Here is a 26,428-nt window from a genome sequence, read left to right as displayed (position 1 = left end):
GTGTTTTGAAGGAGGCGTGGCTTTAGGGACGCTCTGAAGGGAGGGTGGGATCCATAGACAGTAAAAGAAATGGACACAGCGACCCCATAGGCTTCGACGGGGAGAAATGAAGTCAATTAGAAGCACTCACTTCCTGATGGCTGAGCTTGACAACGGAGATGTGACGTGAGCAACCTGTCTGACAGTTGTAAGTCTTCTAGTAGTTGTGCAAAGTAAAATCTGAATCACGTTGTTAAAATATTTTGTCCCGTTGCTTTTGGCTCTCTATGGGCTTCTCCCCATGCTTCTACCTTGACTTTATCGGACTTTATGCCTCCACGTCCTCCCGATTACCTCATAGACAGCAAAAGATTGCCTGCGAGCTTCTCCTCCTGTCTACACGGTAATTTCTCTACTATGCGACAGAGTCGCGTGGTTATGACGCAAACGTTAGCCTATTTTTTACAAAAACGGCTTCAACGGGGCGATAGTGTATACGATACAAGGTAATGGAGCCTTTAATACATTGTCGTGGTTCTTTAGAAATAAACAGTGGTCAAATGGAGTCTTTAAACGCCTCATATGTAAAGATATTCGCTGTCAAAATGAATGGGAGTCAATGGGATGCTAACAGCAGGTGATGGCTTGGTTAGCAATGGCTGCCCCTATGGAAGGTATGCTTTCCGGGTGCTGGATTACCCCCTTGGTGGGATCTCATGCTTTCGAAGCTAACTTGCTATTGCTAGCAACACTGAAAATTGCTTACCCTACCTTTAAGTAACATTTTTAAGATAATTTATGACATTAAGGATAATAACTCTGCATATTTTAGATTTCCTTAACTTTTTTAGAACAGCCCTTGCGAGAAGTGCTGTGGTAGTAGGATGTTGGAATACAAGATGGTTGAAATCTTAAAAGGTAATACATTATAATAATTTACATTTATAATCTACAAAAATGATATAATGCTTCACATATAGTATGTACATTAATATTTTTTCATGAAACTTTGACTTTTATATTTGAATTACTGACTGATATTCTTACTGAATGGTTATCATATGTCATTCTTCGTATGCAGTACCATTTTAACTACAAAAATTAAATATAAAAATATAAATAAGTGTATAACGATAATATACTCTGATCAAGCGCAGGCCTTTAAAATGTATTAATTTACTCATAATATGAAATTATATTATTAATGTATAAATATATGAATTAACTTAACGCAATTAATGATTGAACTGGTTAATTATCAAATAAAACAATATTCCAAAGAAAATTTATTTTGAGAAAATAAAGAAACACCTGAAATGGAAACATAGCCTCAAACCAAATAGCAAAATTATTTTAAAATTCTTCTAATTGTAATAAATAAATACATAACTGGGGGAAAAATAACTAATATGGTCTCTGTATTTAAAAACTGAGTTTTTTCCCCAGTAGCCTGTATTAAAACATACATAATGGGACATGAAAACACACTGCATAGTAGCGAAGTAATGTCCCATATAATGTTTGTTAGGGACATTATTGAAAGTTATTATACTCAAATAAGGCATATGATTACCTCACTCAATTAAAATGATCTCTCCATCCATCCTAATCCATCCCATATGAATGACAGTTCAACCGTCAACGTCTGTTATTATAAAGCATGCCAAACTTGAGCTTCGTCAGACTTTGATGGGTTATTATTACAGACGCTGTTGCTTGGCAATATCAGCAGCAGCATCGGTGTCCCTAGAGAGCGCGCGAGAATAGAAGCACAGGATGCGCACGCCCAACGCACACGAGCTCCGCGCGACCGTTCACATCTCACCAAACACCGCTGCCGATCGCTTTAAAGTTACACTCCGACCGCAGATAGGCAGATAAGCATATCGCGGGCTACGGTTTAATTTGCGTGCCATGGTTCAGTTACTAACTCGGTACTGAAATTTAAGCCGTTGAATTCATCCAGCCCAAACGAAGTGGAGCGCCTACAGCGGCACATTTGAGACATATGAAGATTGTTGAGGTAAGTGTTGCATGTGCTAACGGTTTTTTCGTGCTTAGCCCAAGAGGAAAGAGTAGAAATGGGTCCACCAGGCGAGAAATTTGAGCTTCAAAGAGGTAAGAAAGTGCCCGTGTCCGAGTCTGAACCGCGGAGGAGAAGTGAGGAGACAGAAATTGTGTGAAGAAGTGGAAACGCAGTTGGGTGGCAGTTACCTGTCGTGTTTAACTGTAGGACAGTAATGTTGCCTCATTCGATATCTTGTTCAAGTGGAAATGATAAATGTCACTTTAATGAGTTGAATGAGACGGTGAACTTTGAAGCAATTCAGCGTTTTTTTATACCGACTTATTTTCAAATGATTTAAAGGGATAGTTTGTCTAAATATTATACAGTTTCAAGCAGGAGTCAATTACATACGACTTTCTTCTGCAAAGAATACAAAAAAAGTGTCAGTCATTCATCTTTTCATTTTTGTTCTCATAAACATTTTGTTCTTCATTCTCCTTAACATCTTATCTGTGCTCCACATAGATAAAAAAAAAGTCATAGTATGATGGATTTTAAATTTTTTGATGTACTGTCCCTTTAAGAGCATTTAGTTCTTATTCCAACATGCATTTAAATTGACTATAAGAAGTTCTTTTGGATATAGAGCTTCAATTTTTTATTGCCCGTCACAGTTAGAAACAAGCGCCATGTGTGCTGTTCTGTCTGTCCAACAGATGCCACATCCATCACTGTGATGTTCAGGATATAACTCACACCTTTTCAGAGGTGTGCTGCACTGTCTCATACAGATGGCTTTTGAGGGGGAAAGAGACGTTCTCCTTTTTCATTCTGTGTGCGACTCTGAAAGGGAAGATTTAAGAGATCTTCACTCTGATTCCTTTGAATTATTTCTCGGCAGGCTATATATAGGATGGTGACATGCCCCCACCAGCTTCTAGTTAAGAAATGGATGTGCTCAGAGGACAAGACCTTCTAGCATGCGTTGTGCGCTTTTTTCCAAACGACAATAATAAACGAAGGAGTGGTTGATATCGCAACAATTATTTGGCCAGTCAGTTTGTGGACTCCTGTCCATGTGCAGTCACATGACACATCATCCTGAAAGTCTTTCAGAAATAATTTGATCTTCGAAGCACTTAATTCTTTTGTATTATTGGAGCTGTAAATGTTATTATTTGCGCATTCAAGTTACATTTTTCTTTACATCTAGTGGCTATACTGTAGAAACAGTATCGTTTACACATTGGTCCCATTCACTTTCATTGCTGTTGATTGAGCGTAACCCAGAATATTCACTTAACATGGGACGTCTACTGAATGTATGTCTCATTCAACCATTTAAAAATAATTTTAAGTTTAATCTGGACCACCAACTATTCACCCAGCGAGTGAATTATGAATGTCAGAGCTCTTCTTTTCCCTCCCAAGGGGATGGATTTGATTGGCTGTCCAACATTTGGTCATCATGATCATTTTGTCCCGTAACAATTCCGTCTGTATTTCACCCTGGTCTATACGGAGGGTTATTTTTACTTTCGCTGCCATACAAATTGCCTATATAATGGCCTCCTTAATTCTGTGGAAATAATACATGTGGGACAACTCATGCATTTTTTAGCATTATACTAATGGATGTTTGCTGTTTGTGGAGGCCGCAGAGAGCCGTAACATTTTAAAACAACCACTTAAGGACAGAAATCTGGTTTGGCTATACGCATGGTGCGTTTAAGATGTTATCGTTTTTCATCATACATTGTAAATATGTTTGTGATGCATACTTTTTGAATTGGCACGCTCTTTTGCAGCTTAGTGTTGTAGGTCTCTACAGAGTGCCTCAGTGCCCGTCCACTTTTTCAGCGGCGTTGGTTCTGGAAGTATTTTTTCATTCATTTCTCCCATAGGGACTTCAAAAAAAACCAGCTACAATCCCATGAAGCATCGCAAACAGCATAATCAAATGAAAAACTATGGAGGAATATAAAACTACTCATTTAAATTTTATATATATATATATATATATATATATATATATATATATATATATATATATATATATATATATATATATATATATATATATATATATATATATATTTAACTATTTTGAGAGTGCTGGGAGATGCAATAGAGCAATGCTTCCCAAACTGTGGGCCGCGGTATTTCAGGGGGGCCGTGGCTAGGCTAAATTAAAATATTCAAATTGTTCTAAAATGTGATTTTTTTTTTCCTTATTACAAAAATATAAAACATATAACAACACTTTTTTTCCATTAAGCCGGGGACACACCTGCTAGGTGTAAGGACTGTTAGGCCGATTATGAATGGAATTTGATGTGGTTGTTACGACTGATCATGCTCAAACGTGCCGAATCAGGGACAGTTGAGTTCAGTCTGTGTTTACAGTCGGTGTGAAAAATCATGCAGTGTATCTAAAGATTCTAGTCTTAGAATTTAAAGGGGGGGTGAAATGCTGTTTAATGCTTACACTGAGCTTTTTACACTGTTAAAGACTTGGATTCCCATCCTAAACATGGACAAAAAAAAAAAAAAAAAAAAGTTGGACGTTTGATGGAGTATTTCTGTGCCAAAAATACTCTTTTCCTGAATATGGGTATATGTGACGTCAGTACGGGCTCTTCTCCCGGAAGGACGCGCGCGCGACTAGAGCGAGAGAGCAAATGCTTTAGGGAAGCCGGCTGCGCTGTGTAGGCCTGTCATGATAACAAATTTGGCTGGACGATAATTGGCCAAGAAATTATTGCGATAAACGATAATATTGTTGTTCTGAGACCATTTTCATCTAAAATAATGATAATGGCATAATAATGCAGGTAGACCCTTTCAAAGATCAATACACTTTTATTTCTAAAGACAATTTAACACTGAAAACGGAAAGCATTTTAAATATCCACAATAAATGAACAAAACAACCAAAAAAAAAAAAAAAGCAATGGACTCTCAGTCTCTTAACAAAAAAATGCACTTGAATAAACAGCTGGGAAAACTGCAACGGATGATTGTGTTTTAGGTAGTGCTAGGAATCGATTAAAACAAATTAACTAATTAATCGCATTTTTTCTGTAATTAATCACGATTAATACGTTTTTAATGTTTTGATATTGTAACAATTTATTGACAGCATATTTTAAATATGAGTTGTATTGTCATGTTTTTATGAATGAAGGCCATTCATATGTCTCTATGAAACATTAATGACGTTACATTACAGTATAACTGAAAGCTACCAATTTTAACATTTATTAGGCTTTAAAAAAACAACTTTAAGTGAACTTAAAACAATCTTTACATAACCCCATTATAATAAATGTTATTTACCTGTGCCTTCCCTGTTAGACATATACAGAAATGTAATAGTTATCAAACACCTTTCTTAACTGCATAAATAATAAATGAAATATAGATTAATCATCATTAAAGCTACAATTTTCTCTGTTCCCGTTGTTCTTTGATGAACATTAATGACAGGCATCCTCAGTGCTCCTGTCACTTTATGAACGGCCTCTGACGAACATGATGCGGATCTCACGCGCTGTCCCGCGCATCTCATTTCCTCACAACTCTTTAATTTCATTTAAGACGTTATTTAAGTTATTTAAGACTCCTAATATGAGAATACTCAAAATTCTCTGTGTTATTGTTATTGTTTGTTCATGAGCAAATTGTTCATTGTGCGATTAATTGATTTATTGACTATCGCGACAGGCCCTAGATGTGTGTTTTTGGTTGTCATGGCAAGACAATCATGTTTTCCCGGAGCAGCAACGGAGTTGTGCAAGTGTTTGTTTGTTCCTTGAATTTCGGCGACGGTGATTTATAAACAAGGTACAGTTCAACTCCGGATTTGTAGCTCGCCTGATGCTGAAAGATGGATCAATCCCAGCGATTAAGGTTCACGGTCGTGTGTTGGTAGGAGGCGGTGAGTAAAAATGCTTCAAATGTCTTTGTGCTGTTAGCTATCGATTCCATTGTTTTTGTATGTAAACATCATAGACTGTAAAAAAATATGGACGTAGTGTCTGTGACGTCACCCATAGGATTCTGAAGAGCAGTTTTGAAGCAAAGTAGGGACGAGCTGGCCGTTGTAATCTTGGCAGTGCGTCATCATCGCGCGTCACTCCCAGATAACAGTAAATGGGCAAAAAGGCGGGACGTGGGGCGGAGCTGAAGTGACGCAATGACTAAAAGACAGCAGATAAATGGCTATCCCCACCTGTCACTCAAAGTGGCCACACCCTTATTTATGCAGAACTTTAAAGCTTTATACACTGAAAAAAATTGTGTGTTGGATGTACATGATTTAATCATGTACATCGGTTCCACATGATTCAATTAAGTTAAACAAACATAATTTGTTCACATAATTTCAACATAATGGAATTAAGTAATTTTTAAGTAACCGAATTGAGTAGTCTCACAATGATTTTAATATGACTCCCTAACAACAGTGGTGCACACGGGGGCTTGAGACCCTGCCTCTCTAATCAAAACACGTTTATTTTTGTATATTTTTGTTGTCACTTGACTGATCTATAACACTGTACTCAGTAGCTTTCATTATATTTGCCAGCAATAGCACATCAAATACATGCTAAGTGTGAAATGCTCTTTAATGACATGTGCTGAGTCGGTCCACAGACTAAGCAATCGCTCCACTCTTCTCCACTATGGTAACCCAGTGTAATTTTAATGGTTCGAATAATTCCAACATACTTAAACATTAAACACTAATAAACAATATAAAGTCTCCCCCTTTTTCTCATTTTGCCCAAAAACACATAAAATAACACTTAATTTCAACAATTTTACTCTAGTCGTCAAGTCCCAAGCAAAGCATGCTGGGAACTACAGTTTCAGCAAAAATCATTTTCTAGGACTTAATTGGTTCACATTCACCCCAAATAATTTAATCTAGTAGATTGCACATTTTAGAGAATTACATTAATCGAAAGCAATGAAATCATGTTTAGAAGAGAAACACAAATTTGTTGCGTAGATCACAAATAATATGATTAAGTAAATTGGACAACATGTGTTTTCCTGTTTTTTCAGTGTATAATGTAAACGAATGAGTTATAAAAAAAATCACCCCCCTCACAGTTGTCATGAAGGGCAAAATTAGCCGTATAGACCAAAACCACACTTTTCGGAGATATGAAAGATACAATGCTACTTTATAGGTACTCAAGATTGACATGAGATTGACTGAAAATGAGTGTTTCACTCCCCGTTTAAGAACCAGCTGTTGCCAGTCGTCCTCACAAAGATTTTATTAAATGTTTAATATTTGCGACTGGCGCAGGCGATTATGCTGAGGAGATGCATTCCGTGTCAAACATCATTCTTGTCATTTTATCAAACACAATTTTTTAAAATGTTTCTTTTATATTAATTCACAAGTTAACTGTTTTTGGCTATTTGTGCTGCAGACGGGAAAAAGTGAAACTTCATTCTGTAAAAATTCAGAATAAGCAGTGATTTCTCTCATTTTAAAAATAGAAATAAAGGGCGTTTTTACACTGGCAGTTTAGTTCAGAACGGGGCACGGTTCGCATGAAAAATTGGTAATGTAAAAGCTGGGAGCGCACCAGGGTACCATGGTTCACGATTTGCGTGAACATTGTGAGGAACACGGACTCGGGTGTGCTCTTGTTCAGAAAAGTAACCTGCGCATTCATTTTAGCTGATTATAATTTATTTAGTTAAATAAAACACATGTAAGGGATGATAGTGTTGATGATTTACCTTGGATACGAGTGAAAGCGAGCCTGCTGTGTATTCGCACATTGCGAGTGCAATCAGGGCGGCCTTTTCTTTTATTTCGACCTGGAATCTAATAAAAGTTAAACAGAAAAAATGGTAGCTTATGTAGGCACGGCACTTGTTACACAATAGTAGTGTTAATGTTAATGATTGATAATGGTAATTTAACAAGTCTAACAAATTAAAAAAAATTAAAAAACATGACATTTATAAATAAAATTATTTTATTTATATATATATATATATAAATAAAATTATTTTATTTATATATATATATATATATATATATATATATATATATATATATATATATATATATATATATATATATAGGGTATGCAATGACGTCACTTTCCCGCCGGAACTGAGTGGCAGAAGAGCTGCTGCTGAGTTAATAGGGGAAAATGCGATTAAAACGAACAGTTATCAGTTTAAACTAAAGGTTGGACTTGATATAGTGTTCTTTACAACTTACCAAAGATCCAGTGATCCATGGATATTGACATGCAGCCAGAAATCGTGTTTCCGAATCCTGACATTTATATGAGTCTTATTTCGATACATAAATATTTATCACTGTCAGTCATCACAATTTCGAGAGTACATCCTGCATGTATTTGCGCACGGGCCTATGTGTATGTGGCGTGTATGTGGCCGCTTGTTAAGAATGAAAAACAAAAGTTAATTTTTTTTATATCGCCTAGATAGCGCGCAAAAAACGCTCCCTTTATAATCACTAAAAGCTGTCACTCATTCAACGAACGTGATCTCACAACTTTCCATTATATTAATCAGTGAAGCTGACAACACAATGAATCTCTTGTTTACATAATGTCTACACTTTGTTAGAGAGGATTTGTGCGCATGCAGAACTCAGCACAGGACAAAAACTCGAGCGGTGAGTGGATTCTAACTTCAACACCTGTGATTGGCTATTGTGTTCAAGAAATCAAGAAACTGTGATTGGCTACACTACTCACTGAAGGCGAAACACGCTGGAAATTGAATTATTTGATGAGCGCAAATACAGATATGCACTGGATCTTTTGCCAACTCTTTTTTCGCTAATAATATGCAATTATTATTATGAAGAAAACAGATCCTTTTCCTTCTAAAAGCAATCAGTAGCAGAAGCAGCAGGTGGCAGTGGTTTGAGTGAGAAAATTACACGCTATTATCAAGTCCGTCTCCCTTGGTCCGGAGGGGGGCACAGGGATGTCTATGGGGGGCCAGGCCCACCAACCCCCGCCTCTTGTGCCGGGCCTGGTTTTGTGTGTTTTTCGCGGCATACACGCTGAAAAACCAATGCTGCCTCTTAGTCTTTTTTCCACTCAGTGGGTGTATCAGCAGTCACTCCTGCCGACGGTGACGTCACGTGCATTCCCTCTATGGCCCTGTCCCAAATGGCACCCTAAACCCTCACGGTCTTCCTCTGAGTCCGCACTTTCACGACGTAATACCGCTTTGACTGCCGGGAAGAAGTCCGCTGCGTAACCCGGCAGAAGTGCGCATCGAGGGTGCATATCGACCTCAAAGGGGCGCTCGCGAGCACCCTTCTGAGACGGGACAAATGGGACACCCTGCGGTCTCGTGGACTTAACGGACATGCGCACGCAGCGGCCATTGTAAGTCCATAAGACCGAAAGTGCACATGAAGTGTGCCATTTGGGACAAGGCTCCCATGTCATTTGCAGTGCCTCATGGGAGTGGGCGGAGCTAACGAGATATTTTGGCCTGATAGGTAGAATTTTCTGTACAGCATCATGGTAAATGTATTTTTTCACCAGAAATTCTTCTGTTAAACAATTATTTAAAAAAATAAGATGAGATAATGTGGAATCTGTATCAAATACCATCAATTAACAACATCATCGCTCACAGTAGGGCTGTCTTTAAAGGTTATCATTCAAAATCAATTTCCTTATGGAGAAAATGAATGGATTTTTACTTTCAGAACCCAACTGTTGCTCTCTATTAAGGTGTAATTAATATATGCTTTAGTTGAGCCTGTGGAAAATGTAGACCAAACGTACTACCAGTAATAGTAGTCTGGCATTTTAATCTGATGTTAGGTTTGATTCGTAGACAATGTTTATTAATTAGTACAGTACAGATTTCAGTCAGTCTTTTAGCTTTGTTTATCTGTAGCTATAAAGGTTATGGATTGTTATAACATCGTTAGTTCCAGTCCTTGATTCTGATCAGTCTGCTTCACCCAATGTTTCTGTGTATCACTGTTTGAATGTCCGCTGCGATATCTTGTCTTTTTAACAGTTAATGGGTGCTTGTAGTCAAGGCATTTGTCAGTTGCTCCGTTTTCGCAACAAGTTTCAGTCCTTTCAATATAAAAGTCTTCGTTACTGAGTGACTCACTCTTTGCCGCCATCTAATGGTCTAAAAATGCAACTTCTATTGCTGTTCATGGTCAGGGATTATTTTTTTATTGGAAGGAAGGCTTTTAGTGATTTTACTTCATGAAAGTTGCATTGATGCATATTTTTGGGCTTTAATATTTGTATTATGTGGTAACCGCTTTGCGTCATGCTTAACAACATCCTTCAGCCGTGACGTATTCCTGATACAGCACAGCCTCTTGTACCAGTGCTTACTTATTTAAACCTCACAGTTCTATGGACTGGTGCACGTTATTGACTTTGTTAATTGAATAACTTCAAATGCATTTCCTTCTATGATTCATGTTGTATTCAAAAGTGACTCAACAATATAATATAAATGTATTTTCTCAGAGCTCTGCTGTATTACTTCAGCAGTTCAGTCCTGCTTGACAGAGTATCACTGATATTTTGTAATAGCTGCATTGAATCCAAGCTGGAATTACCACATCACACACACACACACACACACACACACACACACACACACACACACACACACACACACACACACACACACACACACACACACACACACACACACACACACATTCGCACACTAACTCCAGTATTAAACAGCTCTTCAGCCTCACACACCTCACACCCAGAGTATTCCTCTGTGAGCCTCATGACAGAGTCTGCTGTCTGAATGTCAAGGACAGAATCAGAAAGCTCCAAGAGAAGGTAAAAAGACAAGTTCTTACTCTTTATGATTAGTCAGGCCCTGAGAGGATGAGGGGTTTGACATTCAAAAGATCCACTCATCAAACTGTCTAACTGGAATATAGGCTGGTGACATAGGCGATAGGTGAACCAACTGCAGGGAAAGCTTTGAAGACTGGTAGGTGTAGGGGTGTCAATGAACGTCTTGAATTTTTATTCTTAAATAATTCATTTAAACATGCTTTCCATGAGTAGGGTATCAATTTGGGTCTGAAATTATATTAAAAAAAACAAATTCAACGAATTGTCAGTGACAAGAGGTGCTTAGGTCCTCCCGAAAATGTTGATAGTCGACCTCAGAAGGTCAAACTATTTATTTTATGAGCTTATTATATTTTTCTATTCATTTTATGCAAAGATTGCAATATTTGCAGCCCTGAGGTTATGTATCTAAAAGCAATTTAAAAGAATTTTAGAATTTTATCAAATGATGAAACAAAATATTCCAAGGCACTCACATGGTTAAACTAAAAACCCTTTAATACACTGGCTGGGCTAATTCATTAAAACATTAAAAAGGTTGATCAGCACGTTTCGGCTACAAAACCGCCTTCAGGATGTACATTAAGCATTCTTAAACTATTAGCAATTAGTGAATCATTAAAGCAGCTGGTAAACCTGGGAGAGTGGCTATAACTAGCAAACTCCTATAGAGGGCAAAGGTATGCATTGACGATACTTTCCCGCCGGAACATGCCCCCTCAGCCAGACTGAGTGGCAGAAGAGTTGCTACGTGACTGGATTTAATAGGGGAAACTGCGAAAACAACAAACGAGTATCAGTTTAAATTAAAGGTTGGACTCGATATAGCTTACCTTATAACTTCCAGTGATCCATGGATATTGACATGCAGCCAGGAATCGTGTTTCCTGACATTTATATGTGCCTGATTTCGACACTGGGGAAATGCATAAAGCTAATTTGTCTGTGAACGCTTTATATAAATACTATAGGTCTAAATCCGGATGATCACTTATATCAATGTTACATATATCATATCATCCACCCCTAAAACTTGTAGGCCTATATTTTTCATCATTTTTTTTTTGAAACATCCAATTATGCAGGAAATAAAATGGTACATATTTCATTGATGAGTTGTCAATACAATATATAACAATACAATTTTCAACAAAATTCAACATATTGACACAAAATGACAAAAAAAGCGGCAACCTCCCGCATTTTCTCTTGAAGCCAATACGGAAGTGACTTAAACTGCAATTCATCGACTGGCCACTAGGGACAGGCTCCAGAAGGGAGCAGAATCTCATTGAGCCCCATGTTAAAATGCCCAACTTTACAGCAGAAAAGAAACATATTTACAGCCTGGGTACAAATTGTGATTTTGGTCTATACGGCTAATTTTGCCCTTCATGACAACTGTGAGGGGGGTGATTTTTTTTAAATAACTTATTCTTTTACATTATATAAAGCTTTAAAGTCCTGTATAATTAAGGGCGTGGCCACTTTGAGTGACAGGTGGATAGCCATTTATCTGCTGTCTGTTAGTCTTCGCGTCATCTCGACTCCACCCACGTCCCGCCTCTTTGCCCATTTTCTATTATTCGGGAGTGATGCGCGATGACGCGCTGACAAGATGCAACGGCCAGCTCGTCCCTACTTTGCGCTTCAAAACGGCTCTTCAGAATCCTATGGGTGACGTCACGGACACTACGTCCATATTTTTTTACAGTCTATGGCTGGAGTCCAGTTTGTAACTGGCATAAATAAGGTGTGGCCCATCCCTGTTGCGCGCTCCCTGTTGAACTGTCTGCATTGTATGGGCGCCTCGAGCTCCCCCATTTATGTGGGTTATTTCTGTCTTTCTGTTTCTCTTTTTCCCATTATCCCTGGATAACTTTCGATTCAGACGTTCATGTTGTTTACATTATATGCACTTACGTGCCGATTGCCAACAAAAACAGACATTTGATGCAGTTTCACTCACCGCCAGCGGTTTCAACTCACACTTGCACAACTCCATTACTGCTCCGGAAAAACAAACTGCATCCACTGTTTCTTTAACGCTGGGTTAATTGGGAAGCTGAACAAGGTTTTTTTCCGTCCAACTAGTTTTTTTTTTTTTGGCCATGTTTAGCATGAGAATCCAACTCTTTAACAGTGTAAATAAGTCAGACCCCCCCCCCCCCCCCCCCCCTTAATGATTTAATGAATTAGTCAAGCATATTAAAGTATTTTTTTAGCTTAACTACATGAGTGCCTTGGAATATTTTATTTAATTATTTGATGTTTCCCTCTCATTTATCCAATGAGCACCAGTGTCTACATATTTATACCCCTGTAGTCGGGAATAATATATTGGATGGATTATGGTTTATGTCAAAACTACGACATTTGAATTGTTAGATACAGGGGAGAAGTTCAAGACAGACCAAAATCCCCATTTCACAGACTAAAATGCATGTTCGAGCCATTATAACTGAAAGCAACTTGAAAATCTTAAAATATGTCAGTGTCCTTGTTTTGTCTCAGGATGCACACCAGTAATGTTTTATTTCTAAGGCAAATTTATAAAAGCTACTTGTCCTAATTGAACTAATGTCTAATCCTGGCTTAATCTAAGCCCTGTCTGTAAAACCAGGCCTTGATGTATTTATTCATTTCAAATTAAGAGTTTTTCACTATACAGATTATTTCAAAGCAGCTTTACAGAAATTCATGATGTCAATAGCTACACAATGTGATTTGTTTTTTATTGGCATGGCAACCAACATTAAGAATAAATACAAAACCCTGTCGCTAAAAATGCGCTAATGCGTTCATCTGCAAATTGCACTCCTTTTGTTCACTGCCCCCCCCCCCCTTCATTTGTAAAGTCATTTTGAGTCAGCTTTTCCTTTCTCACTAGGCTATGGGTGTGAAAACCAATCTTAGACCAGCATTTATGGCAATATTCATAAACACATCATGGCCAGCATTAAGGAGAAAGAAGGATATGAAAAGTCTTGCTGGAGCTGTTGTTTAAAGATCATCCCGAGTAAACATCTGTCTTTTGGAGAAGCGTGCCTCTGCACAGTAATATTAGTGTGTAATTTATTTCCCTCCGGGGCCAGAGCACCTCATGTGTAAGGGAGGTCAACATATGGTGCTGAGCTGTGTGTGCATCTGCGTGTGTGAGAGGGAAAGAACGCGAGTTGTTAAAACAGAGTCGGTATTGCGTTGTGAGCAAGCTGAGAGTGTATTTCGTTGTGTATCGGATGAGTGCCCGAGCGTGTGTCCGCCCCAGTGAAGTGACTGATGTAATTTACACTGTCACAACATAAGGCCGGTCGCAGGTTGACAGGGGAGAGATGGAGAGCAAGGCACAGTGATGACTGACCTGTCAGCACTGATCATTTTGTGTGTCATGTAGACAGTTCGGTAAGAAACGGGAACCTGTAGCGTCAAAAGAGGACCTGGTTGAGAGTTTCCTTGGGTGACGGTCATGTGTATTGACTGTGATTTGGCCAAGCAGGACGTATTCCTGGATCAACATCAAATAAACATGTTAGCTATCAAATACCCTTAAATTCAGAGAGATTCATAGGGGCGTAACAATATATTGTTTCCCAATATCGCAATACAAAAATGCAGCAATATGCATCATGTATCATTAAGCGACAACATTGCATATAGTTCATCTAAAATGAAAGTTTAGACATTTAATTTAGCATCAAATGCGGTATACCTAGATGTACAATATTTAAGTGCAAGCTTTTCTGTATTTTTATCTAAGCAGAATCATGAATTGCCATTGCCTGGTGCATGAGGGAGAAGGACCAAGTCTAAGTCTATTCAAGTCAATACCAAATTTAACATTTTAATGAACAATACTTTTTGTTAAATGTTTATCATATGTCTTAGAAGTAATAATTGAATTCTAACAAATCGTCAACATAAGTGTATTGTTACACCCCTAAAAATCATCATATTGTTCCAGGACCAACAAGAATGTGAAAACGCAACACTATCTCACAACCAATTCATACGTATTTGAACGAGGTGGCTAATTCGTATGAATTCATACGACCTCGCTCGTATGAATTCAAACGATTTGTCTATACTGCAGTGATGGGTAGGTTTTAGTGGCGGGGTTTGGGGTAGGTCATAGAGACAGAGCGTATTTAGGCCACGCCCACACCGGGGGGGAAAACAATCCAACGCTCTCCATTGACTTTGCATTGCGTGAGGCTGCCTCATTGTCATTTCGGACTTATAACAAAAAACAATAATGTCTAAAAGCTGATATGTGACAAGGTGTACAGCAAACAAGCTAAAAAACACAGAAATAAGTTTTTATAAGCTGTCGACCCAAAAAAAACGAGTGTTTAAGTGGATACAGGCAATACGAAGTGAAGCTTCAGCAGGAAGAATGGGTAAATTAAGGGATCCTGACACTCAGTATGCCTCAATATGTCTATGTGTGCATATTATATTTTATTTACTGTCGCTGATCACGTTCCCTCTAGTCGCCGTAGTTCTCAGTGTAATATGACCCGTCGCGCTCTGTCTCAATGGCCTGAATCCACTTTTTTGTCCTTAAACGCACGTTTTAAGGTCAACAGCTTATAAAAATATCTGGGTTTTTGGTTCTTGGTTTTGTTTAGCTTGTTTGCTGTACACTTTGTCACATATCAGCTTTTATATATTGTTCAGTTTTTTGTTTTAAGTCCGATATGAGAAGGATGCAGCCTCACGCAATGCAAAGTCAATGGAGACGGTTTGATTGTTTTCCCCCCACGGTGGGCATGGTCTTCAGATTATGACGCATGTCGCTCTGTCTCTATTCGTAAGAAATCATACTAATTGACCAACTCGTCAAATACGTCCAATTTTTGCTAAATCGTACATATTTGACGAGTCAAATTCGTACGAGTGAGGTCGTACAAATTCGTACGAATTAGCCACCTCGTAAAATACATACAATTTGCTGAGATTTGGTTGGCAAATGTCCTGCTTGGGAAAATCACAGTAAGCTTCATAGGTAGTAGAAGGATAAGAGGACCTGAGTGAGAGCAGTGGAAGACAGTAGCATCTGGTGACTCGCATGGGGCCGGTTACTATGGCAGTGAGTCTCTTAGGACGTCAGGGAAATAATACTCAGCAGGTTGCATCTTAGTCGAATTAGACGGCATACTTAATTTGATTCAAACGGAAATTGGACTGTTAAAGATTCTAAGTTACATTTTATGTATCAGATAGAGTCTGAAATATAGTATTTGTGAAATCAGAGGACATGAATGACTAAGTGAAATCATATTTATTTATTATTAATTGCAATTTCAGATGATGCCCAAATTGCCAAGTCAAGTTTGTTGTGAATGGTAATAAATTATGCAACACACATACAGTCTTTACTGGTGTATTCCCAGTCAATTACTTTTCAGGGATCATGTGTGAATGAAAATGATATAAAAACAAACTTAAAATATAATAAACATTTTTAGGTTTGAATGCATGACATTAAATAATATTGAATGCTCAAGGTTCCCACATAATACATAATCTGTATGGGTGATTCAGACCGCACAGCACTCTAATGACTGATGAAGCTCATCTGTACCTCATGACAAGTCATTTTGTAATAAACAGATCAGTCTAAATCCCAGTTTAACAATCACATGCTGCAAGTAATTACTGATGGGTGACAGCTATGAATTATACGATACAGCCTACAATGAACTGTCTGCAAATACACTGCCGATATATACAGGGAGTGCAGAATTATTAGGCACGTTGATTTTCTGATCATATTTTTTTTCCAGGCACATTTGACCAATTCCAAACCACAGTAATCCTAATAACTACTATTGATTTAGTATTTAATAATGTATAAGTGATATATAATTGTTCATGAAGGCTGGAAATGAAAATCACCTTATATTCAGGTGTGCAGAATTATTAGGCATGTTTTCTTTTACAGATAAATTGAGCCAAAAAAGAGATTTAACTCAGACTGAAAAGTCAAAAAGTATTAAAGAGCACCTATCATGGAATTTTGAAATTTACCTTTCATGTAGTGTGTAACATAGATCTAAGTGAACAAAAACATCCTGTGATAGCTTGAAATATGACAGTGCACCGTATATATAGTTATTTTCTTTGAAAAGTAAGAGTCGACTCGGAGTCATTTTTAAGAATCGTTAGAAGACCGAAGCTTTTTCTCTGACTAGATGACGTCAACTTGTCAAGTTATTTGAATACGATACGCCCACTTATTGCGCTCCAAGACGCCAGTGAAAACTAGAAAACATCATGGCGACGAGACGCCAGTGAAAACTAGAAAACATCATGGCCACGAGACGCTGTGTTCTGAAGTGCGACTCAAAAGCAAACTTTTTTCATCTGCCCAAGGATGAGCATTTGAAGACTAAGTGGCTTGAAGACAAACCATACATCGTCGCGATTGAGTGTTTATTATTAGTCGTCAAATGTATGTTTCGCGATCTCAGGAAGCTTTTATTATGGACTTTTATAATGGCACATGGTATCTTCTTCGTCTGTCTGTACCATATATGGATTACATGTGCACAGAGCGCCCTCCAGCTGCCAGGATGAATTGAAAACAACACATAGACTCAATCGCTCATGATTAGGCTATTTCTGCCCATTTTGAGGAAGTATTGAATAAAACTCCTCTGTTTAGAAATTTGACACAGACATATGAGAATCTATCAATATGTCTCCTCATCTGCACACTTTTGAACTAAAAGCCCTGAGGGATGTTGATTTGTCGCGAGTCTTCGTGAGGAGAATAGAGGAGTTTTTTTATGAATGAGATCAGCTGAGGCTCATATTACAATCAAACAGTACCGACGCGGTTTTCATATTCATAACTCCTGACACATATTAACAAATTACTGTCATTATAAGACTTTGATGGGCGTTCCGTTTCCGAGAATATCTGCACAGACTATACCAATCACAACTGACTGGGTTCCCTTTCAGTCGGTCACGTTCGACGTACGTCGGAACTGACCGACGAATTGACGAATTGGGATCTGATCTCAGAGACCAATCTACTTCGAGTGTATTAAAAACGAGCCAATGGAGATTGGCATGCGATCCACGCATTCCACGCACCGCCCCGCAGCGCGGGTATAAATAAGGAAGTGGAATGCTTGATCATTGCCTTTTTTTTCGGAGCCGAACAGCGTCATTGCTGTGTCTACGAAGAGTGTTATTCGAGTCTCGTGAGAAGGATTGCTGTTCCAGTGCGGGTGTGACGGCGCTTTTCAGCGGGTGGCCGATTCAGAGGAGATAAAGAGCTGGTTTTGTTGGTTGGCTGGGCGTTTCCATTTCTGAGTGCTCACGCAGGCTTGCACTATCTGAACTGCGTGAGCCGCGGTCATCTCCCTGAGTGCTTCAGCACTGAAAGAGCGGTTTTCCTTTTCTAAAAGAGCAACACGGTTTGACCCTGCGTCTTTTTCAAGATGTCATTCAAACCGTGTGTTTCTGGATGCGGTTGTTTCCTGTCCTCATTTGACGGCCACGATCTCTCTCACATATAAACATGTGTGATTGCGTTCGTGGGTGATCCATGCTCTCTCAGGAGAGCATGGTCACGTCGGCGCGTTGTTCGTCTCACCTTTCTCGTAAGGGCTCGAGCGTTCAGCGCGCCGTGTGCCGTCGAGCGCCGGCTGACAGCGGGGGTTGCCACGGCAACCCAGCGCGTCACTCGGCACTCTCTAGATGCGCGGTCCAGACTATGAAACCTCAAATGGGGTTGAGTCCCTTTCCTTATTCCCTGATCTAGTTTCTTTTCTGGTGCATCAGAAAAGGACTACTTTAGTTAATAAGCTTTGGTGGACCTGAGGATTACAGTGGGGCATCCCCGCCGGGTACATCTCTTCGGGCCCCCACTCCTCTATCGCATCATGAGCATGCCGAGACTTTGTTCGTGGGTGGTTCATGTTCTCTCATGAGAACATGACCACGTCGGTGCGGTGTTCGTCTTGCCTTTTCATAGGGCTTGAGCGTTCAGCGCACCGTGTGCCGTCGAGTTTGACGGCCACGTTCACTGTTTCACATGCCTGCTGGTAGCTTACAGATGGGATTGCTGGTCCTTTTAAAACAAGGAGACCTAATGTTTCATTTGTGGCTCTGGCAGAGGACAGATGTCAATTGCAGCATCGGAGAGAGGGCTGTTATGCACTGGAAATGATGAGGCTGAGTTTCCCACTATAATGGTGTGTGCTTTTGCTGAATCAGATTCAGAGTTGGCAGCCATGCTTTCCCGGGTGGCTGAGGCGTAGTGCAACGCTTAAATCGCCTTGCCTACCCCCGTGCCTTTTTTCCCGGATGGGCATTGGAAAAATTAGCAGTATGGAACTATTTGGTGTCAAAATATGGAACACCAAAAGGGCCGAAATCTGTATAAATTTTTCCCTCTCTCACTACCCTCTGTCCTGCATGTACGAGGGTAGTCCCGACCCAGGGGTTATGCAGGAACTGCGTGCGGTGGTGGACCTCGCTCTCTGGGCGACGGAAGTCACTGCACGCTCCCTGGGTCAGGCGATGTCCACACTAGTGGTCCAGGAACCTGGGGCTAAACCTGGCAGATATGCGTGAGTCCGACTAAGTTCGGTTCCTTAACGCCCCTGTCTGTCAGGCTGGCCTCTTCGGCGACGCCGTCGAGTACTTTGCCCAGCAGTTCTCGATGGCCTAGAAGCAGACAGAGGTGGTTTAAAAAAAAAAAAAAAAAAATCCTAATTCGCAGCACCTCTGCCTGCTTGTCGCCGAGGGCGCCCCCCCTGCGTCCGCCTCTGCCCCTGCGAAACCCAGGCAGCAGCCTCCATCTGGGAGGCAGGGTGCCGGACGTAAGGGAGGCGCCCAACCCACTCAGGGCTTGCTAGTCTACAAGCAAGCGTAAGGGCAAGCGGCCCTGAGATGGGCAGCCCAGGGAGAACAGGAGCTGCTCCGAGGGAGTTGGTGTCCGCACCCCTCCCTCACCCCCCCGGAGGAGGACCGGGGGCCCTGACTGGTGTCAATACTCTGCCGCTGGCTCTCCGGAGTCCAGCGGTACCCACATTTTCAGAGCAGTTTCCTCTCTCCCTGGGCCCCAAGAGGGCCAGGTTGGCAGTGTGCGACGCCCCCGGGCCTTGTCACTTCTTTCCTCCCCTCCCTTCGCCAGGGGGCAGCAGTGTGGGCACCGAGAACGCCCCCGGGCCTTCTCACCCACACTCTGCCCCACCCTGGAATACTCAGACAACACTCCGGGCCGCCTCCGGGCCTCCCGAGTCGGGTCTGTCTATTCCGCCTCGCTGCCCCACCCCGGGTACGTCTGTGGTGCCGTTGGTCCCGCTTGTGCGGTCTCTGGGCTTCGGCCCCCGGGCCGTCTCGCTGGCTCATCCGTACCAACAGACTCGGCTACGCGATTCAGTTCGCTCACCGGCCTCCCAAGTACAAGGGCATCCTCTTCACCTCCGTGCGAAGCAGCGATGCTCAGGTCTTGCGGTCAGAGATCGATGTCCTACTGGCGAAGGACGCGGTCGAGCCGGTTCCTCCAGCCGATATGAAGGCGGGGTTCTACAGCCCCTACTTCATTGTACCCAAGAAAGGGGGTGGGTTACGGCCAATCTTGGACCTGCGTATCCTGAATCGGGCCCTGCACAAGCTCCCGTTCCGGATGCTAACGCAGAAACGCATCTTCGAATGCATCCGTCCCCAAGATTGGTTCGCAGCGATCGACCTGAAGGATGCGTACTTTCATGTCTCTATCCTTCCTCGACACAGACGTTCCTACGTTTTGCGTTCGAGGGGAAGGCATATCAGTACAAAGTCCTGCCCTTTGGGCTGTCCCTGTCGCCTCGCGTCTTCACGAAAGTCGCAGAGGCAGCCATTGTTCCGCTCAGAGAACGCGGCGTTCGTATCCTCAACTATCTCGACGACTGGCTCATACTCGCCCAGTCTCGGGAGCAGTTGTGCGAACACAGGGACATGGTGCTCAGTCACCTCAGCCTGTTGGGCCTTCGGGTCAACCGAGAGAAGAGCAAACTCTGTCCCACGCAGAGGATCTCTTATCTCGGTATGGAGCTGGATTCGGTCAGCCAGACTGCGCGCCTCACGGAAGAGCGGGTCCGGTCGGTGTTGAACTGCTTGAATTCGTTCAAGAACAGGACAGCGGTCCCACTGAAATTTTTTCAGAGGCTCCTGGGGCATATGGCATCTGCAGCCGCGGTTACGCCGCTCGGATTGCTTCATATGAGACCGCTTCAACACTGGCTCCATGGCCGAGTCCCGAGGTGGGCGTGGCAGAGCGGCCAGTACCGGGTCCCCGTGATTCCTTACTGCCGCCAAACTTTCAGCCCATGGTCCGACGCTTCGTTTCTCCGGGCCGGGGTGCCCTTAGAACAAGTGTCCAGGCATGCTGTGCTCTTCACGGATGCCTCCTCCATGGGCTAGGGGGCCACGTACAACGGGCATGCAGTTTCAGGTCTGTGGACGGGACCTCAATTGCATTGGCATATCAATTGCCTCGAGTTGTTAGCGGTACACTTGGCACTGCGCCGCCTCAAGGGGCCGCTACGTGGCAAGCATGTACTGGTCCGTACGGACAGCACTGCGGCCGTTGCGTACATCAACCGTCAGGGTGGTCTACGCTCCCGTTGCATGTTCCAACTCGCCCGCCACCTCCTCCTTTGGAGTCAGAAGCATCTGAGGTCGCTTCGTGCCATTCACATCCCAGGTGCGCTGAACCAGACAGCCGACGAGCTCTCTCGCCAGTCGACACCTCCGGGGGAGTGGCGACTCCATCCCCAGGCGGTCCAGCTGATATGGGACCTCTTCGGAGCCGCACAGGTAGACCTGTTTGCCTCTCCGGACTCAACCCATTGCCAGTGGTACTATTCCCTGACCGGGGGCACCCTCGGCACGGATGCACTGGCGCACAGCTGGCCCCGGGACCTGCGCAAATATGCGTTCCCCCCCCCCAGTGAGCCTTCTTGCACAGACCCTGTGCAAGGTCAGGGAGGACGAGGAGCAGGTCTTGTTAGTTGCGCCCTACTGGCCCAACCGGACCTGGTTCCCAGAACTAACTCTCCTCGCGACAGCCCCTCCTTGGCCGATCCCCCTGAGGAGGGACCTTCTTTCTCAGGGACGGGGCACTCTATGGCACCCGCGTCCAGACCTCTGGAAACTCCATGTCTGGTCCCTGGACGGGACGCGGAGGTTCTAGGTGGTCTACCACAGGCAGTGGTGGACACCATCTCTTCTGCTAGAGCCTCTACGAGGCGCCTCTACGCTTTGAAGTGGAACCTGTTCGTTGAATGGTGCTCTTCCCACCGGGAAGACCCCCGAAGGTGTTCGGTTAGTGTCGTGCTTTCTTTCCTGCAAGATGGGCTGGAGCGAAGGCTGTCTCCCTCCACCCTCAAAGTGTACGTCGCAGCAATAGCGGCGTATCACGATGCAGTCGAAGGTAAGTACATAGGAAAGCACGACTTAATCGTCAGGTTCCTCAGAGGTGCGAGGAGGCTAAATCCTCCTCGTCCAAACTCGTTACCCTCTTGGGACTTAGCTCTAGTGCTCAGAGCACTTCAGAGCCCTCCCTTTGAGCCTTTGCAGTCTGTGGAGCTTAAAATCCTGTCAATGAAGACAGTGCTTCTGACGGCATTGGCCTCCATCAAGAGGGTAGGGGACCTGCATGCACTTTCGGTCAACGAATCGTGCCTAGAATTCGGGCCGGCCAACTCTCACGTTGTCCTGAGACCCCGGCCTGGATACGTGCCCAAGGTTCCTACCACTCCCTTCCGGGACCAGGTAGTGAACCTGCAAGCGCTGCCCTCGGAGGAGGCAGACCCAGCCCAGGCTTTGTTATGTCCCGTCCGCGCTCTTCGCGCTTACGACGACCGGACTCAAAGCTTTCGGACCTCAGAGCAACTCTTTGTCTGTTACGGAGGCCAGCAGAAGGGAAAGGCTGTCTCCAAGCAGAGGTTAGCCCACTGGATAGTGGATGCTTCGTCTTGGCTTACCAGTCCCAAGACGTGCCTTGCCCGTTCGGGTTGCGAGCACACTCAACAAGGAGTGTTGCTTCTTCCTGGGCGCTGGCTCAAGGCGCCTCGCTGACAGATATATGTAGAGCTGCGGGCTGGGCGACACCTAACACGTTCGCTAGATTCTATAGCCTCCGTGTAGAGCCGGTATCTTCCCGCATCATCGCCCCCAGTGGCCAGTAGCGCTAAGTGCCCGTTCTAAGTGTCGGCTTGCAACGCCACTCCCGCCCTCTGGGCCGGATACGTGCGTCTATTTTCTCCAGTTGTGTTCCCCGAAAACGGCTAACCCTGTCGAGCTCCTCCGTCACCCCTGCGGTGCCAGACGTTGCGGTCGTCTGACGCCAGGCCTGCACCCGTATGCTTGTGAAACGTGTGTGTAGGCTGGGTTCCATATGTAGCGGTCCCCTCACGGCTACCCCATATGTGTATTCTTCCACGGTACCAGCTGCCCTACTCGGCTAGCCCCGTGTCTTTCCCTTGACAGAGCCCGCTCTGTCGTCTCTGGGCGTGTTCTTTCCCCCCTGGGACCAGGCTGGAACCACCCCAGAGACTGCCATATGTTGCACTACCCTGCCAGGTTAGTCCTTATGTGTATTCTGCCACCTAGCCTTCTACGAAGGACGTGGCTCCGCAGCGTACCATCTCCCGAGACGGGCACGCTTTCCCAGCGTTATCCAATAGTCACACTGAGTGGGTCTTGCAGAAACAGCAGTGACTGACCTCCCTGCTTGGAGCCCTGACTTCCGTACCATCTAAGACGGTCCAGTGCGCTCAAGCAGGACGCTGGAAGGGCCAGCGCCCTGGCGTTTTGGTAGGGATCCCAATTCGTCGGTCAGTTCCGACGTACGTCGAACGTGACCGACTGAAAGGGAACGTCTCGGTTACGTATGTAACCCTCGTTCCCTGAAGGAGGGAACGGAGACGTACGTCCCGTCGCCAGGTGCTGTGCTTCCGCTAGGGGGCCGAGTCACTAGTTCGGCTCCTCAGCAGAAAAAGGCAATGATCAAGCATTCCACTTCCTTATTTATACCCGCGCTGCGGGGCGGTGCGTGGAATGCGTGGATCGCATGCCAATCTCCATTGGCTCGTTTTTAATACACTCGAAGTAGATTGGTCTCTGAGATCAGATCCCAATTCGTCAATTCGTCGGTCAGTTCCGACGTACGTCTCCGTTCCCTCCTTCAGGGAACGAGGGTTACATACGTAACCGAGACGTCATCGGACCAATCACCGCAGATTAGCGTCACGTAAAGGCGGGGTTTCGAAAAGTGAATCACTAAAGGAATCATTTGAGAATCGCTGTCAAAACAGGTAAAAATAAATGCATATTATAAGAAAACTAAAGTCTTTTTTGTCATTGCATGCATGCAAAACTGTTGTTGGGGACTTCTAAAACAATATTTGGAACATTTTAAATGCCATGATAGGTGCTCTTTAAATGCCCATGAGAAGGATGCAATACTAATGCAATACTAGACATTGCAGTTAAGGCATGACCATTGGACAGTGAAATGCTCGTTGGGTCAGCAGGATCTGACAAAAACAGGTGGTGAAGAAAAGACACCTGTTAACTGCAAAAGAATTAAGAATTAAGGTGAAGAATTAAGGGTGAAACCATCAGGAACCCTTTAGTCTCCAGCGCCACCATTTTCCAAAGCTGCAACCTACCTGGAGTCTCCAGAAGTGCAAGGTGTCAGGATCTCAGAGACTTCAGTTAGGTAAAGAATCCTAAAAAATTACCCCCACTAGATAAGAATCACAAGCTGAAGTGTTGTAAAATACATGAAGAAGGTTTTTTTATAGGCTTTATAGGTTTTATAGGTTGAGAGTGACTCTTGAAGGACCAGCACCACATCCTCTAGTACCACTGTTTGAAGAATTCATCTTCCAGAATCTGGCAGTACGTTTTGGGAGTTCATTTTAGTCCATCCTGAAGTCCGTTTTGCAGAGATGGACTAAAAATGAACTCCCAAAACGTACTGCCAGATTTATACGATTTATCCGCCACATGTTTTTGTCTGACCCTGCTGACCCAACGAGCATTTCACTGTCCAATAGTCACGCCTTAACTGCAATGTCTAGTATTGCATTAGTATTGCATCCTTCTCATGGGCATTTAATACTTTTTGACTTTTCAGTCTGAGTTAAATCTCTTTTTTGGCTCAATTTATCTGTAAAAGAAAACATGCCTAATAATTCTGCACACCTGAATATAAGGTGATTTTCATTTCCAGCCTTCATGAACAATTATATATCACTTATACATTATTAAATACTAAATCAATAGTAGTTATTAGGATTACTGTGGTTTGGAATTGGTCAAATGTGCCTGGAAAAAAAATATGATCAGAAAATCAACGTGCCTAATAATTCTGCACTCCCTGTAGTATGATATATGAAACCAAAATGGGAGGGCATAGATTTTAGAGACGAGATGAGGAGATTTTATAGATTCATGCCCTTTTTACAGATTATTCAGTATATTCATGCAGAAAGCAGCTGATGGATGAGGGGTCTGTGTACACATAGGACCAGGTTTAACCTTCCTCTCTATCCTTCCTTTGATCCCCAAGTAATCACAGCCCTTCCTCCATCATGTTCTAGGAGCGCTTTACTTAATGAAAAAATGCTGTGATCTGTAAATGAAAAGGCTTTGGCGGGTCTCTAACCATTAATCCACGGAGGTTAATATCACACATGCCCAAGAATCAATATGGCTCTTTCCTCTGCAAGCGGAGAAAAATTGGACAAAAACTTTTTATTCAGGATTTTGATTCTCCTACTCATTGATTCTGAATATAGTGGTTCCAAACCTTTTTTGTCTTATTAACCCAACATGCCATTAGCAAGGCTCAAAGTCAACCAAAAAGAAAAAAGCTCTTCATTTAATCTTGATGTCATAATTGATCCCAATCAACTTAATTTACTGAAAAATATGCTTATGTTACATATGTCCAGATAATTTTAGGAGCCACTGTATGTTCCACCATCTACACAAACTAGCATTTTAATTTTAATTAATTAATAATAACTATAATAATTATGTAAAATAATTGATTTAGGATAAAACTTATATTTTTACATATTAAAATAATAATACAAATAATAATTAATTTAAAATGATAATACAACAACAACAATTATAATTATTATTATGGTTAAAAATCAATTATTATTATTCATTTATATGCATTAATTAATTATACATCTAAGTTGTATGTGTAAGTAAAATATTAGAGTTGTAATTTCTTTTTTATAGGTTTAATAGCCCCTGGTGTATGCATATCACTGGTTGGGAATCACTATCCTAAAGCCCTGTATGATTGGAAAAACATGAGCCGTGAGTCATGCATGCCGCAGTATCATTTTTATTCAGTGTGAGAGAATCACTATAATGAGACATCTTTCATTCACTCCAGTAACACCTAAGGAAGTGGGCTGGAGAATATTTCAAGGATAAGCTATCTTCTCCTTTGATGTAACATATAGAAGATAAATGCGCAAGTGGGCATAAAAGCAGATTAGTAATGCAAAGACATCCCATATCT

The 26,428-nt window shown here is 42.3% G+C and overlaps 1 protein-coding gene across 1 annotated transcript in view; it reads left to right on the top strand.

Moving 5' to 3' along the window:
• Positions 1 to 1,728: 1,728 nt before the first annotated feature.
• Positions 1,729 to 26,428, top strand: part of LOC307121600 (carbohydrate sulfotransferase 8) — a 79,293-nt gene continuing 54,593 nt past the window's right edge. Inside the window, exon 1 of the mRNA XM_079809234.1 lies at positions 1,729 to 2,002. The gene's annotated coding sequence lies outside the window, so the exon portion shown is untranslated. The remainder of the gene's footprint in view (positions 2,003 to 26,428) is intronic.

Source organism: Gobio gobio, assembly GCF_949357685.1.
Source record: "Gobio gobio genome assembly, chromosome: 25".
NCBI classification, from domain to species: domain Eukaryota; kingdom Metazoa; phylum Chordata; class Actinopteri; order Cypriniformes; family Gobionidae; genus Gobio; species Gobio gobio.
The sequence above is the reverse complement of the archived record's forward strand: the minus strand, read 5'-3'. Positions and strand labels throughout refer to the sequence as shown.